The sequence below is a fragment of the Scyliorhinus canicula genome, chromosome 10, assembly GCF_902713615.1.
Source record: "Scyliorhinus canicula chromosome 10, sScyCan1.1, whole genome shotgun sequence".
In the NCBI taxonomy this organism is placed as follows: Eukaryota; Metazoa; Chordata; class Chondrichthyes; order Carcharhiniformes; family Scyliorhinidae; genus Scyliorhinus; species Scyliorhinus canicula.
The window spans coordinates 183395517-183410980 of NC_052155.1; the positions used below are offsets into that span (position 1 = coordinate 183395517).

The window sequence follows — 15464 nt, forward strand, 5'->3', positions numbered from 1 at the left end:
CATCCTTTAACCATATTGCACTCCCCCCCCCCCTCCTTCAGAGTGCTGCTTCGGACAGCCAAAGCAGTGACCATACGTAATCGTCACGTAAAAACGACTGTTGGTACAGCTCACTCCCGTGCCAGATGTAAGGTCAATCTCCATTCAAAGGAGATTTAATAGGAAGTTTCACTGATTTAATAATGCACTCCACCGACATGTTTTATTTTCTGCATCTTGTTTGCTACGTTGAAGGGAGTTTTTTTTTTAAAAATGCGGTTGCCAATAATAACATCGCCTCGTTTCAAACTTCCATCTTCACAGTGGAAATTACTTTTGAAACCTTTTATATTTCTGGGTTTTCAGGTATGAATTTTTTGCCTCTACGAAGCACGTATGTGCCTCCGAGCTGAACATTTTATTGTCCAGTGCAGATGTTGGAATAATGACTTTTTGGTGTTAGTGCTGGGTTTTTGGAAGGAGTCAGAGTGGGTGAGTAGAGGAGTAAATCGTAAATACAGATGAGTAACGGAAATGTAGACATAAAACCGAAAAAACATAATTCTGTTCTTACAGGCGATTGAGGTGGCAAGATGTAATGAATCAACATTGCAAGTTCATCGTATGGTTTGTGTGCCTTTCTTTTTATGGTCATTCCTGCTGAAGTTTTCAACTTTTTGGTGTTTTTTTTTTGCCATTTGACAGATCGACTAGAAATTAAGTAAAACCACTTCCTTTTTTATTTTATTGCAGAAGTGGTGCAGGGTAACAGAAAATTCAAATGATGATTCATAGTTCCTTTCAGAATGGGAAGTTTTTAAAAATTGTTTATTTTAATTCAGCCCTCGACCTGCGAAGAGCGAGCAATATTTTCCGCCCAGCTCGTCGGGTGCAAGGTCGACGCTATTCAGCCGCCTGCTCATAATTCAGCATTTTAATCCTCTCTCCTCTTGAACGGGGAGAGAGCTACAGGAAATTTAATTCAATTCTTCATTTCAACTTTAACCGTTTCAAAGTAAGTGCGTGTGTGTATGTGTGGCACATGCTGTGTCTAGGATGGTCAAATGCCAAGGATGGTAATTGTGATCTTTTGTATTCTATTAATAATAGCAATATAGCATTTTATATTTACACTCAGCACTAAAAATATAATGGACTGGTATTACTATGTTAGGAAGTGTGCTGTGAAACCTGCTGTAAAAGAGGTTTCAATTACTTAAAGGAAAATGAATTTCTTTCAGGGTTTAGATGATCACTGATTCACTTCCTTACAGCCCCCTGGGCACGGTTATCCTTCTCGATTTGCATGTTTTGCTCGATCCTTAGGTTGAGCCTAGCAATGCATCCTGTATGATATCATTTTCCAAAATAACTCGTGAGAATTTTAATCTTAAATCCAGACACCGCCATAGGTGTGTGCCTGAAGGGCCGCAGAAACGCGTTGTCTGTTTGTGTAGTTGTGTTAACTGATTAGTTAACTGTGCAGGAGATAAAATGAGTAATCATTAATCCGCTTTGGTAACTCTCAAATTCCCCTTTGTTTAACCCACTTGGCTTTGCTTCTTGCAGTGCATATTAAGCAGTCAGAGCAGAGACAGTTGTCTGCTTACAGAACGGCACACCATGTTATTAACCTTCATCTTGAGTCTGAGATACAGCTTTATAGACTATGGGGGGGGGGGGGATGGATGCAAAGCTCAGCGATTCTAGGGATTTACAGCGACATGTGCAAAATGTTGTGCCGAGGCAGATGACAGACTTTGTACACGGTCTGAAGGCCAATCACTTTTATCATTAGGGCTGTTTCATGCAGGGTGCTCTTAGATTAGTGTTAGTTAGGGGATTAAAGGACGCTTCTCAAATAGCAACTAGTTTCCCATTGAGGGTAATATATACATGCACTTAATCATCAGCAAGAGATGGCTGGATTTTGAGAAAAGGGACCCTTTTTTTTTCTTTCCTTGCAGCTGTTCGAAGTTTGAAGAAAGATTATAATGTGGGTAAATTGACCAGGAAAGGATCAGAGTGCATCGACAGGAAGGACCACAGAGTTAATTCTACTGCCAGACCCAGTCCTTGTGTTCTAAAGTGTGTGGAAATGATTCTATAATTGAAGAGGAAGGATATCTTTATGGCTGTGCTATTAAAGACATTGAATTCCCATTATTGATGGCATTAGCCCGAATTAAAAGTCATACATTTAATCTGTTTACTGGTACAGTGCACCGCTTTATTTATTTTCCTCTTCTGACGCATGCTTGAGATATTTTTAGTTGAGCAACAGGAGATCAGCAAACTGGGTGAGAAGGCACGATAATTTTCTAACAAGCATTTTTAAAAGCTGCAAAGTTTTGATGGCTCCACTGCTGTCTGTTACTTGATATAGATATAGATATAGAACAGTACAGCACAGAACAGGCCCTTCGGCCCTCGATGTTGTGCCGAGCAATGATCACCCTACCTAAACCCACGTAACCCGTATACCTGTAACCCAACAATCCCCCCATTAACCTTACACTATGGGCAATTTAGCATGGCCAATCCACCTAACCCGCACATCTTTGGACTGTGGGAGGAAACCGGAGCACCCGGAGGAAACCCACGCACACCGTGAAGCTTCCCTGATAAACTGGTCCATGAAGGAATACGGGGGTCTGCAAGAAACCAAGCGAAATTTGTCGTACAAAGTATATTTCATTCTGCCGCGAGCTTTTTGCAGATGAAACACTGCGCACAGAATTGCAAGTCTGTGATTTTTAAAACATTGTTCTTCAACAACAACAACAACCTGTATTTATATAGCATCTCTGACCCATTTCCCAACGCGCTTCACATCAGGTTTATCAGACTGAATTTGCCACCCACCCAAATAAGGAGCTACGTGGACGGATGGCCAAAAACTTGGTCAGAGAGTTAGCTCTTCAGGATAGTTTTAAAGGAGGAGAGGGAGCTGAGCAGGTTCAGGGAGGAAATTCCAGCGCTGAGGGCCTAGACTAAAGCACGGCCGCCAATGACAAGAGAGTTGAAAATGCACATGAGGCTGGAATTGGGGGAGCGCAGAGATCTCAGAGGGTATAAGAAAGATAGGGTTGACAGAGGTGGGGAGGGACAAAGATTTGAAAACGAGGATGAGAGAATTTTAACTCTTGAGTTGTTCCCGAAATCGGGGCCAATGAACGTCAGCCATCACATGGATGATGGATGAATAGCACTTTGTATAAGTTAGTAGGTTCTAGGTAATGTATATGGCATCTGTTATGTTCTGTGTTATGGCTGGAGTACAGATGCACACAGAACATCCAGTTCTTTGACTAGTAAGACGATTTATTAACAGTATTAACATGTGGAAAGATAACTGATGAATTGTGATACAGACAGTAACGAATAAATGAATTCAGTGAATTCTCCTGGAGCTACCTCTAGTGCGACTATCCTCATGTACGTCTTACTGCCAACTGGCGGGTATCTCGTCACATGATAGATCTTTATTGCCACCAGCTGGTTGGAGGTCACATCGCTAATTCTGTACAGAACTGTGCACGCGCATATCACCTCAGCATCCACCGTGAGATGGTGGGGATGCTGCTGAGGGGGTTGCACTGTCCTGAATGGTGTCAGGCTTCATTAGTGTCCTTGCAGCGGCATCGTCCACACGATGAAGTTTTAATCTGGAGCTTTGTAAACATTAAAGAAGCATTGAGGAATCAGGGCGTTAAGCCACTTGTGAAGTACCCAGCCTCTTGCTTCCTTTTATAGCTTGGGTATTAATATGGCTGGTTCAGTTAAGCTTCTGGTCATAGGTGATCGTGAGGATGTTGGTGATTGGGGACTCTGTGATGGCAATGCGTCGGAAGTTTCAGGGTGGAGGAAGAACATTTTCTTGCCATCGTCTAGCACTCACATATCACAAATGCTCACTGCCAGTTGTCAGCTCGAGCCTGAATGGTTCTGCCGTTGATGCTTCATTAGCAGAGGAGCTGGACAATTTGGGATGGTCAGCAAGCTGCCAAATACCTAACCTTGTTAAAGAGGGAGGATTATTGATAAAACAGCTGAAGGTGGGTGAGTTCAGGGAAGCTGGATCCATGCTCTGGTGTATTTCCCCTCAATGATTGGTCTCTGCCAAACGTCCTACTTTCTGGCAGAGCGCAGGTGACAGGTAGAAATCCAGCCACTGGCGAGTTTTCCCTTTGGCCCCATTGACCTTCGACGTGGGGATCTCCTTGGTGCTGAAGTCAAGGGCAGTGATCACCCCGCTCCATGCTAAGTCCCTGCATCCGTGTTTGGGTACAGCAGGTGAGAACTGCAGTAGTAACTCCAGGCGTGGCCGAACCAGCGATTTACATAGCTGAAGTATGACTTCTACCCTCTTGTATTCCGGTCCCCTAGATTTAAAGCCAAACATTCCATGAGTCTTTTTAATTATTTTCTGGACCTGCTCATGACGAATTTAATGATCTTTGTCCCGAGACCTCCATGTTTCTTTCAGCCTCACTGTTTCTAGCTTTTCATCATTTAGAAAGTCCCTTGTTTATTCTTTATTTATCCAAAGCGGGATGACTTCACATTTGCCCGTAATGAAATCCACAGTTTTGCCCATTCACCTAATCTATCAAACAATCTGTCAATATATCTCTTTGTGATTTGTGAAGAGTGAAATTGAAGATAAGTAAGAAGCAAAGTGGGATTTAAAAAAAAAGAAAAATAACTTTGTGTCGTTAGCAAAATAGGGGAGGAAATAAGGAGAAATCTTTTTTTTACCTCGGGTTGCTGTGATCGGGAGTGCGCTACCTTAAAGGGCGATGGAAGCAGATTCAAAAGTCACTTTCCTAAAGGAATTGGATAAATACTCGAGAATGAGAAGTTTACAGGGCTACGGGGAAAGAGCAGGGGAGTGACACCAACTGGATAGCTCTTTCAGAGAGCCATAACAGGCACCATGGGCCAAATGGCGTCCAGCACTGTAAGATTCTATTATTATAATGGGCTGGATTCTCTGGTCCCCCAGCCGTGTGTTTCCCGGCGCTGCGCTGTTTGCTGGCAGTGGGATTCTATCTTCCCGCTGCCTGTCAATGGGAATTGAAGCCACCTCACGGCGTTGGGAAACCCATGGGTGGGGGCGCGCTGCTGGAGGGAACAGAGAATCCCGACGACCGGAGAATTCCGGCCATAAGCTGCTTTGGTTCAGTTTTCTCCTGTTCTTTGAACGGCGTCGTGGTAGCACAGCAGTTAGCACTGTTGCTTCCCAGCGCCAGGGATCCAGGTTCGATTCCTGGCTTGGGTCACTGTGCGGAGCCTGCACGTTCTCCCCGTGTCTGGGTGGGTTTCCTCCGGGTGCTCCAGTTTCATCCCACAGTCCCAAAAGACGTGCTGTTAGATGAATTGGACATTCTGAATTCTCCCTCTGTGTACCCGAACAGGCGCCAGAATGTGGCGACTAGGGAATTTTCACAGTAACTTCATTGCAGTGTTAATGTCAGCCTACTTGTGACAATAAAGATTATTATTATTGATGAAATAAGCAAAATGTACAATCAAAGTCGAAGCCCCACGCACAAAATAAACTTTTTAGTTGACGTTGAGGGTGACTGGGGTGGAGGGCAGATTTCCTTCCCCAGTTACAAGGCAATTGTGCACTTGGTGGGTTGCGTGATTGTGATTTCCCCAGCTTCGGGGCAAGTCGCTTTATTGCAACACATGGCCTTCTCCAGTGGCTGACTGGTATTGGTCAGCTGTTGCAAGCATTTGGTGTTTCTATGGAAATGATTTTCAGTGCTGAATTGCTTTGTTGCTGTGCGGCAGGCGGAAGTAGCTGGTGTCTGATGTCTCTTGCCTTTAGTTTAATATGGGAAGCGTTGGCACAATCAGAATGACATCCTGTTTAAAGTTGCAACTTTTTGTTCCTAAAAACTCAGAGCTGGGAATTCCGATAAAACAGAAAGCAACTGTTTCTCGTTGACCTTGAAACTTGTTTTTGCTGCTGTTGGCACAACTGAAAGAAATGTTTTGAGCAAAACTGACAGTATGTCGGTGGTAGTAATTATAGCTTCTTACAATGCTGGGTGATAACTATTTACATTTAGAGAGAATCAATGTTGCGTCACAGATAAATAAGTGGACCTGTCATTTCCGTACACTTTGTTTTCACTTTGCGGGACAGGTTGTTAAATCATTTAAACAGCGGACCACTTTTGAGCTGGTAGAAATAAATTGCAAAGAACATGCCACGTCGTTTTTGCGCTGAATCCTTTAAAGGATACGGAATCAATGACCATGATATGAAGACATGCCAACAGGGAACATCTCCAGCCTCATCTCCCAAACTCTGGTCATTCATATTATTTGTTACTTTCAAAATGTGCCCTCTGGGTGCTGATTGTCATTGTAAAAGAATTTACAGCGTAGAAACAGGCCATTCAGCCCATCTTATCCATGCCGGTTTCCTATACCTCATTGCGAAACACACGGTTAACATCAATAAGTCACATGAAGGCAACAAGGTGATAGCTGTCACCATCAGTAGACTGGGACTGTACTCGTTGGAATTTAGAAGGATGAGGGGGGATCTTATAGAAACATTTAAAATTATGAAGGGAATAGATAGGATAGATGCGGGCAGGTTGTTTCCACTGGCGGGTGACAGCAGAACTAGGGGACATAGCCTCAAAATAAGGGGAAGTAGATTTAGGACTGAGTTTAGGAGGAACTTCTTCACCCAAAGGGTTGTGAATCTATGGAATTCCTTGCCCAGTGAAGCAGTTGAGGCTCCTTCATTACATGTTTTTAAGGTAAAGATAGATAGTTTTTTGAAGAATAAAGGGATTAAGGGTTATGGTGTTCGGGCCGGAAAGTGGAGCTGAGTCCACAAAAGATCAGCCATGATCTAATTGAATGGCGGAGCAGGCTCGAGGGGCCAGATGGCCTACTCCTGCTCCTAGTTCTTATGTTCTTATGTTCTTATCATGTTCTGAATTCAACATCTGAAGCTATGAGAGAGTTAGACTTGTCAGCTACCTGTGCCTGAAGCTTTGGAATTCCCTCCCTGCCTCGCCAGCTCTCTCTCCTCCTTTAAGACATCGTCAATATGCACTCCGAGAGGTTTCTTGAGTTGAACAAACAAACTTTAATTATGTGGTTGCATCTTGAGCTGCATGCTTCAGGCTAGTCCATAGCACACGCTTTCTTAATTTTTAATTTGTTTTATTAAGGGGCAATTTAGCGTGGCCAATCCACCTACCCTGCACATCTTTGGGTTGTGGCGGCGAAACCCACGCAGACACGGGGAGAATGTGCAAACTCCACACGGATAGTGACCCAGGGCCGGGATCGAACCTGGGACCTCGGTGCCCTGAGACTGCAGTGCTAACCACTGCGGCACTGTGCTGCCCCAGCGCACTCTTTCTAACTAGGAAAACTCCCCTCCCCTTCGACAGATTCTCCCGATAGCTCAGACCACATGTCCCGTACTCAGTAAGACTGGTCTTAAAGTGACATTCATCACAATTACTCGTGAAGACCGCAGATATCCTGATCTACAAGGCACTATCTTTGACTGAGCTGTACCAATATCTTCTTACGTGGTCCAGTGTCAAATCATGGTGATGCTGTGAAGCAGCTTGGGATATTGTATCCCAATAAAGGCACTATATAAATACAAGCTGATTGAACAAATTCGAAGGCAGCTGCCAGATCCAGCACAGAGCCTTTATCGGAAAAAGTCATTCTTGTAATGTAAAATATTTTCATTACTGTCATGAATTACATTCATGACAGTGTTCTGTTTGAATTTTGCTGTTCAACATCTGAAACCATTTGCTTCCTAAATGGTCTGCTTGCAATAAGCGAGAAGAGTTTTGCATTGTGAAGTGTCATCGCAGTGTCGCACAATAACGTTTATTTTCACAGTTTGTTACTGTTCCATTGCAAGTAATGCATGATAAATGCAGATTTACATCTTTATCTTGAGAAACTGTCTCTCACCGTGAGAAATGCTGGTTGCATAACAGTAATGTTTGCTGCCTTATTAAAGAGGTCTGTTGGAGGAATGAATACCATTAACATTTACATTATGTGGGATATGGCTGATTAGTTGTCATGGAGTTGGGATTTCTGTTTCCATGTGGAACTTTAGACTGTAATGTGAGACAAACAGCTGGTTCACTCACACAGGCATTGTTATCTGTCGACAGAATGGCTGGTTTAATCGTTAACCCACTTCATACTTCCAGTATGTGCCACTTCTCGTCTGCAGTATAGAAACAGGCCACTCAGCCCAACAGGTCTATGCTAGCGTTTATGCTTCATCGCTCCTCTCTTCATCTCATGCTATCAAAATATCCTTTTGACTCTTGTGTTGTATCTAGCTCCCCCTTAAGTGCAGCAATACTATTGGCCCCAGCCACTTCACATGGCAGTGAGTACCGAGAGCGAGACCAGGAGAATTCTGTTTCGTTTGAAAGTGGATATATAAAGATGTGCAGAAAAATATGCCCCGTGTTAATAATGCTGCGGTTTGTAATGGGGGTAAATCATTTCAGATCTAGAAGGCTGTGCTATTGAGTGGAGCAGGATTCAAGAATAAGGGGGTCTCCCTTTTCGTACAGAGATGAGGGGAAATCTCTTCTGTGTGGGATTCTCAACCCAGAGAGCCGTGGAGGCTGGGCCATCGAGTTTTTTCAAGGCGGAGTTAGACAGGTTTTTAATAGACAAGGGGGTCCAGGGTTATGTTGGGGGGGGGAGTGACAAGTGGAGTTGAGACCAGATCCAAGTCAGCCTTGACCATATCGAATGGTGGAGCAATGTCGAAGGGCCAGATGGCCTACCCCTGCTCCTTAGTCCATTGCCCCTATTATGCAATGGTTCCCCTTCCCCGTGTCAACCCATCAACCCATTCACAGTGGAGCACGAGCAGGCAAATTAATGACGAGAGGGCAAGACTTGTACATCTTGTTGACCTGTGTTTAATTTGCACCTGGTCATACTGTATAATATTAATAATCTTTATTGTCACAAGCAGGTTTACATTAACACTGCAATGAAGTTACTGTGAAAATCCCCTAGTCGCCACACTCCGGCGCCTGTCGGGGTACACGGAGGGAGAACTCAGAATGTCCAATTCACCTGACAAGCATGTCTTTCAGGACTTGTGGGAGGAAACCGGAGCACCCGGAGGAAACCCACGCAGACACGGGGAGAACGTGTAGACTCCGCACAGAAAGTGACCCAAGGTGGGAATCGAACCTGGGACCCTGGAGCTGTGAAGCTACAGTGCTCACCACTGTGCTGCCTTGCTGCTCTGTACCTGCAGATACGGCAGTGGTACAATCTGGATTTTAACAGACACTTCATAGGAATCAGTGCCAGTTGGAGGATTGGGATTCGTTGGCGGCATAATCGGCTTAGGCCAGTTTTCCAGTAACGAAACAGGCTGCTCGGAGCACACATCTGGTGCTAAGCCTTGCCTTAAATTGGGCATTGGGCCTCCACGAGCATTGCCAATCCTCCAGGATTATCCTGGAGCCTCCAGAAATTTCAGATTAATCTCCAAGGATACTGCTGTGAACAACAGCCCAGAAAAAAGTCACAGAGAGCCATTAAGACAAATGGTGTGTTTTTTATTTCAATGGTTCCGTTGATTAGGTCCAAAAACATTGGAGATGGGGTGAGTATGAAGGGTTGTTTGATCGACAGTCAAGCATTATCCAATCATAGAAATATAGAAAATAGAAGCAGGAGGATGCCATTCGGCCCTTCAAGCCTGCTCCGCCGTTCATCACAATCATGGCTGATCATCCAACTCAATAGCCTAATCCTGCTTTTCCCCCATAGCCTTTAATCCCCTTCACCCTCAGTGCTATACCTAACTGCTTCTTGAAAACAAACACTGTTTTGGCCTCAACTAATCAAATCAACTAATGCGAACGAGTGAAAACGGTCCAGAGGGGGCAATTTTTTCACAGGCAGGGTGGTGAGTGTCTGGGACGAGCTGCCAGAGGCAGTAGTGGGGGTGGGTACAATTTTGTCTTTTAAAAAGCATTTAGACAGTTATATGGGTAAGATGGATATAGAGGAATATGGGCCAAATACGGGCAATTGGGAAGGGTTTAGTGGTAAAAACTGGACAGCATGGACAAGTTGGGCCGAAGGGCCTGTTTTAATGCTGTAAACCTGCATGCCTCTGTGACTCCAGACCCAGAGTAATGTTGTTGACTTAACATAGAAAACACACAAAAACAGAATCCCTACAGAACAGAAAGAGACCGTTCGGCTCATTGAGTCTGCACCCTCCGAAAGAGCAGCCTACATAGGTCCACTCCTCCACCCTATCCCCGTAACCCCACCTAACTTGCACACCTTTGCAGCGCCGGCCCTAGGGTTGTTGGCGCCCCGGGCAAGCTGAACTTCGGCGCCCTTCGGGGGGGGGGCAGGGGGCGGGGCCGGGGGTGGGGGGTGGGGGGGGGGCAGGGGGGGGCGGGCCAGGGGGCCAGGGGGGGGCGGGGGGGGCGGAGGGGGGCCAGAGTGACCACTGGCGAGCCTGGATCCATCCGCCATGTTTGTGCGGGGCGGCCTGAGGGAGGGCGGCCACCGCGCATGCGCTGGTTGGCACCGGCCCAACTGCGCATGCGCGGGACCCGGTCACGCACTCCTTGATGGCGCCCCCTAGCACATGGCTCCGCGGGCGACTGCCCGAGTTACCGGTACCTTGAGCCGGCCCTGCACCTTTGGATACTAACTGGCAATTTAGAATGGCCAATCCACCCAAACTGCAACTGAAACTGGATCACCCAGAGGAAATCCACGCAGACATGGGGAGAAAGTGCAAGCTCCACACACCCGAGGCCGTCATTTATCCCGGGTCTCTGGCGCTGTGTGGCAGCAGTGATAACCACTGTGCCAATGTGCCGGTTAATGCCCGCGAAATGGTCCAGCAGGCCACTCAGTTCACAGGCGGTTAAGGATGGGCTACAAATGCCGGCCTCGCCAGCGATGCCCACATCCCGTGAAAGAAAAAGAAGATGGGCATGTTGGGTGACCAATGGCAGGAGTTCGGCGATGGGGCTGATGGGGGTCAACCATGTGAGGACACCTCCAGGGAGGCGGCCTTAGTCTTGGCAATGTAATATTGGAGAGGTGTGAGTTCTGATCAGGCAGGCCCTAGAACTGAAACAGGGGAATTGCGAGCATGAGCTGGTGTCGATGGCCTCCACGTATTCTTTGGAGCAAGGAGGAGCATTCTTGGACCTCCTGATTCTTATATCAAGCTAATTTGTCTTTGGTGACCAAGTTCTATGTTTGTCTTAAAAAATCCTAATTCTCTAAATCTCTTGTTGTAGTTCACCGTAAATGCCTCAAACCTATTGCATTATCAAACCTTTTAATGAATGAGTCATTAAGATCCATTAGTATTTAATCAGGGCAGCACGGTAGCATGGTGGTTAGCATAAATGCTTCACAGCTCCAGGGTCCCAGGTTCGATTCCGGCTTGGGTCACTGTCTGTGCGGAGTCTGCACGTCCTCCCCCTGTGTGCGTGGGTTTCCTCCGGGTGCTCCGGTTTCCTCCCACAGTCCAAAGATGTGCGGGTTAGGTGGATTGGCCATGCTAAATTGCCCGTAGTGTCCTAAAATGTAAGGTTAAAGGGGGGATTGTTGGGTTACAGGTATAGGGTGGATACGTGGATTTGAATAGGGTGATCATGGCTCGGCACAACATTGAGGGCCGAAGGGCCTGTTCTGTGTTGTACTGTTCTATGTTCTATTTGTACTTGTCTTTATCTTGAGTCTTCCGTTCTGTTTTCAAAGAGACGGCTACTCAACTTTCTCTTTGGAAATGTTAGTCGGCATGGTATTAGGTGTTTCCCCGCAGAGTCAACTTAGATTTTATTACTGCTTTTGCAAAGGGAGCAATTACTTTTGTTCCTGAAATGACTGCAAGGGATTCTCTTCTAGTGAACTCTCCTGGGTGGCCTCCGTGCCTCAGTATGGGCGAGTTTATCCAAGACTCAACTGGTACCACATTACCCACCACCACCCTGGTTCCCTCCCCACCCTGCCTCCGAGGTCAGTGTGCTCCTCCGATCCGATTTTCAGTCCTCCGCCATTAGTGGCCGTGCCGGCAGGGGCCTGGGCCCCCAGCTCTCGAAATCCCTTCCTGAACCTTTCCACCTGCTTCCGTTTTAACACGCTTGTCAAAATGACCGTCTCGCGTGGCCTCAACGTCGGGTTTTGTTTGATCACGTCCGCGTGAAGTGCCTTACGACTTTTCACCACATTAAAGGCACTACATAAATACAAGTTGTTGTTGGTGCACTGCTGTAACTTTGACAGGAGAAGCCTTGGAATGAAGGTGAAATCGGGAAAAACAGGTTCCCGCCAAGGTTATGCTGGGAACACTGAGGAAATTGTTTCCCCTTATCTGTTAGGGGTGCTAATTTTATATTCCATTGGGAATATTGTTGAATAATTTTCTGATGCGTGTTTATGCACAAGGTTGCAATCGAGCAAAATTTCTCCATGAGTTTCTTTTTCCAACTCCCAATGGTACAGTCCGATACTTTTGTACAAACCTGGCCACAATCAGTCAACTATTGGGTCAAATATTTTCTTGATTTAGAGTGCTTTCGGAAGCAAATTGGCACCTTTTTATGTCTCTTTATGCAGCCCAGGTGGGGGTCCTGTTGGGCAGTGGGTAGCATCCCTGCCTCTGAGCCGGACGCTCCGGATTTGAGTCCCACCCCAGGACTTGACGACCAAGGAAGGTGCGTTCATAAGGCGGTCAATCAGGTTGAATATCGACCTGCAAGTCCTTCCAAACACGCCAGTGGCTGGCAGTAGGAGGGGCAGGGGCTTCTAATCAGCCAACACTTGATGTGGTGTGGGGCTTCTCAAACTATAAGCCCCAGGCAACAGGCCAGCGACCTGTTCCGCGGATTACTAGATATGGAAACAGACGGAAGTCTGCCCGCTTGCAACACGAGGTATGGGAAGAGAATGGGAATTGGAATTGTGAAGCCGAGAGCGTACACTATAGCCAATTCTGAAATAACGGGTACGATATACCGTCTGCGTCCCACTGGAATCGGGACGGAACGCGGTCAGTATATCCCGGGAGAAGCCTTTCCCCGGAATTCCGACGGTTGTTACGCCTCGTGAGATCTAACCAGATCCCAATGGGCGGGGCCCAGACTTGCATAGTTAAGTGAGTTTAGAAATTCACTGAGCCACATGGACGCCACATCGAACAGCCACCCGGCATCTACCGGCCTCGCTGCGGAGACTCCAGCCGGGTGTCGTTCAGCACTGCTCCCCACAACTGCTCCCCACATGACCAGGTGGAATGGCACTTGGGAAGAGCATCCTCTGGCGATTAGAGTCCCTGGAGGTCGGCCTCGGGGTAGGGTGGCACCCTGGCACTGCTGGTACCACCCGGGTACCGTGGCACTGCCAGAATGGCACCCTCACAGGGCCGGTGCAACCCTGGCACTGCCGGGGTGCCCAGTTGGCACTTCCAGGGTGCCAGGCTAGCATTCTGCCCGTGCCGGGGATCGGGCACAGGGGTGCCCTGCCCGCTGAGGTGGGGTGCGGCGGGGCCCCAAGGACCCCTTATGGCGGCCCGATCTCTTCCTGTGCTGAGAAACTCCGCTCATCAGAGCTCCTGAGTGCAGGAAATAACGCTAAATGTGGCCTCGGGAGGAGCGGCATGCATCCTCGCCAGGGGCCAAAATAGCAACAAAGTGCCGTTAGCTAGCCGGGTCATTCCCGGTGCTACAGTGTCAGGAACGACCCTGCTAAACCCGCCCAGAACGGACTCTGGTTTTTAAAAAAGTAAATCCACCCAAAGTTTTAAATTTCTGTATTGGGGTGGCACCTTTGCAATAAAAATTGCTAGGAAGAAGAACATGTCCACCGTTTGGCATCTATCGTCATCCTGGAGTGGCAAAGTACCTTGAGTTTCTCCGGCGTTAAGTATTTTCCGAGGTGTCAAATGGAGCATGTCAGACTGAGTCCCGTCAAGGGTGAACGAACAGTCTGCGATGTTGTGCAAGAAAGCAACATGTTCTCGTAACTATAAATATGTTTCCATGAAATGAAGATTGTTTTGCTTCCAGCCTGAGAAATTCGATAAAACTACTCCAACCCAAACAACGCAATAATGTATTTGCAAATTCAGAATGGCTGGCCTGACTGCCAATTTTACAGGTCATCTCTCGCAGACAGAATGTGGTTCTGTCCGGCCAATCTCAATCACCTCCACTTTCAGCAACTATCCAAACCAAGGCCTGGGAGTTGTTTTGTTCCATCACCCGCATTATAGCAAGGATGTGGAAGCATTGGAAAGGGTGCAGAGGAGATTTACCAGAATGTCGCCTGGTATGGAGTGAAGATCTTATGAGGGAAGGCTGAGGGACTTGAGGTTGTTTTCGTTAGAGAGAAGGTTAAGAGGTGACTTAATAGAGGCATACAAGATGATCAAAGGATTAGATAGGGTGGACAGTCAGAGCCTTTTTCCTTGGATGGTGATGTCTAGCATGAGGGGACATAGCTTTAAATTGAGGGGTGGTAGATATAGGACAGATGTCAGAGGCAGGTTCTTTACTCAGAGAGTAGTAAGGGCGTGGAATGCCCTGCCTGCAACAGTAGTGGACTCGCCAACACTAAACACATTCAAATGGTCATTGGATAGACATATGGATGCTAAGGGAATAAGGCTTTAGAGTGGTTTCACAGGTCGGCACAACATCGAGGGCCGAAGGGCCTGTACTGCGCTGTAATGTTCTATGTTCTATGTTCTATGCCCGCAGGAGACTCAATCTTGCACCTTGGAGTTCCTTTCTCCACAGGTCTGCCCATTGTTTTTTTTAAACCTTTACCTTCTGTGCAACTGTGAATTGGCTTTTGAACCTTTCCAGAGGCCTCGGGAATATAATTGTCCCTTTTCCCATGTCACTTTCATGAAGGCCAAAATAACAGGACCCGCCAAAAATCACAGACCGTTTCGAGAGTGGAGGTAAAAAAAAACGACTAAAAGTAGCGGCGTAAGTTAACAAGATGAGATAAAAGCACAGGTTTGTTTCCGGAGGGACTGGTTTGAAAATCAGAGAGGTTGTGCTGAACTCGTGTTGAATATTGGACCAAACTTAGGGTGGAATTTTACATCGTCAATATAGTTTTGTGGACGGGGTCATCTTTGAGAAATCTTGTTTCGAGGGTGTCACTGGTAGGGTTTGAAAAGGGGAAATGAGCATCATTGTATCTTTGGACTTTTCAGAAGATGTTTGATCATGTGTGTAACAAACCTCACATGGGACTCGAGGGATAAGAGCTTCCCTGCTAGTGGACGGAGACCCGCTCAACTAGGGCTCATTATTAGACTGTAAGCCGACCCAGATAGGGATTGACATCCTGATAGTCCCGACTGGGACTTAGTGGCCTAGTGGCCTTTTCATAGATAATAGAGTTTACAGTGCAGAAGGAGGCCATTCGGCCCA

The 15464-nt window shown here is 46.7% G+C and overlaps 1 protein-coding gene across 10 annotated transcripts in view; it reads left to right on the forward strand.

Annotated features, from left to right (window-relative positions):
* Window positions 1-15464, forward strand: part of znf516 (zinc finger protein 516) — a 179545-nt gene that overhangs the window by 25596 nt on the left and 138485 nt on the right. Inside the window, exon 1 of one of the 10 annotated variants that reach the window (XM_038810273.1) lies at window positions 3356-4037. The exons of the other annotated variants lie outside the window; for them this stretch is intronic. The gene's annotated coding sequence lies outside the window, so the exon portion shown is untranslated. Of the gene's footprint in view, window positions 1-3355; window positions 4038-15464 lie in introns of those variants that run through there. 10 annotated transcript variants of the gene reach the window in all.